A 1269-nucleotide genomic window follows, 5' to 3' on the forward strand; every position below is an offset into this window, starting at 1 on the left:
ATTGTTGCAATTATGGCAGAAGAAAAACAGCATGCTCTGTGTGTTGGAGTCATGAAGATAACTATAGAAGATATTGAGAAAGTCAACAAAGGAATTGGCATTGAAAATATCCATTATTTAAACGATGGCTGTGGCCTACGAAGACATATAAATGAGCCTCAGAAGGAATGCACTTGGGCTAAATATGGATACTGTGCTGTATCTGTGTTCGTGTCTAGTGTGACAGCATGAAGACAATGCCTCCATGGTTATGCTGAATTCAACAGATGCTAAAAAAAAAAAAAAGACAAAAGTCACTGGGCTAAACAGGTCCACAGATGTGTTAAGTTTTGTGGCACCTGCCTAATCTTTTCCTTAAAAAAAAAATATATATATATATATATATATAAAATAAAAAATAATCAAATGCGTATAACAGAAGTGTGCAGTGGATGAGTTCTGACGAGTTCACATACTTGTGTATTCCCAAGATATAGACCATATTCATCTCCCCAGAAAAAAGCATTCTAGCCCTTCAAGTCCATTCCCTCTTTCACTCTGAGACAAGAAATGTCTGATTTCTATCAGTTACTAACTACAATATTCTGAATCCATATATTAGGCAGTACGCACATCACTTTATTATGTATATCCTGATTTTTTTCTCTATAGTTTAGAAAAACATGCAAAAATACTGTAAAATTTCACACTGGAATTCTTCAGTTGTCCATTTCTTCTTGTATTCTGTNGCCAGCCCCCCCCCCGCCCCCCCCAAAAAGTCATTGGGCTTTCCCATCCTGGGCCCTTCCCTACTGTCACCCCCTTCACCTTGGATCATGTTCAAGAAATTTGATGAAAAAGAAAACGTGTCCAACTGCATCCAATTGAAAACCTCAGTTGTTATGGGTATTACGAACCAATCGATAGAGCAATTTCCAGGTACTGAACCACGGCTTAATCAAATCATGCCTAAGAAAGACACTGCCAAAATAGTCCAATGCCATGAACATACAGAAATCCTTACAGTAAATGGAGAATTACTATTTTTTAGGCAAAGAGAGGGGACTTTTTATCCAACCCTAAAGTTACTACTTCACAAATATCCTTTTATCCTGCCACAACAGCAGGTTGATAAAGAAGCCATCAAATTTGTACTCAGTGCAGTAAATATCGTGTGTCTAGGCTTAAGTGCTCCTGGAGCTAAGCTTTACCCTGCTGCAATAGATCTCATTGTTGCAATTATGGCAGAAGAAAAACAGCATGCTCTGTGTGTTGGAGTCATGAAGATAA

The sequence above is a fragment of the Galeopterus variegatus genome, unplaced genomic scaffold (assembly GCF_000696425.1).
Source record: "Galeopterus variegatus unplaced genomic scaffold, G_variegatus-3.0.2 Scaffold9628, whole genome shotgun sequence".
NCBI lineage: Eukaryota > Metazoa > Chordata > Mammalia > Dermoptera > Cynocephalidae > Galeopterus > Galeopterus variegatus.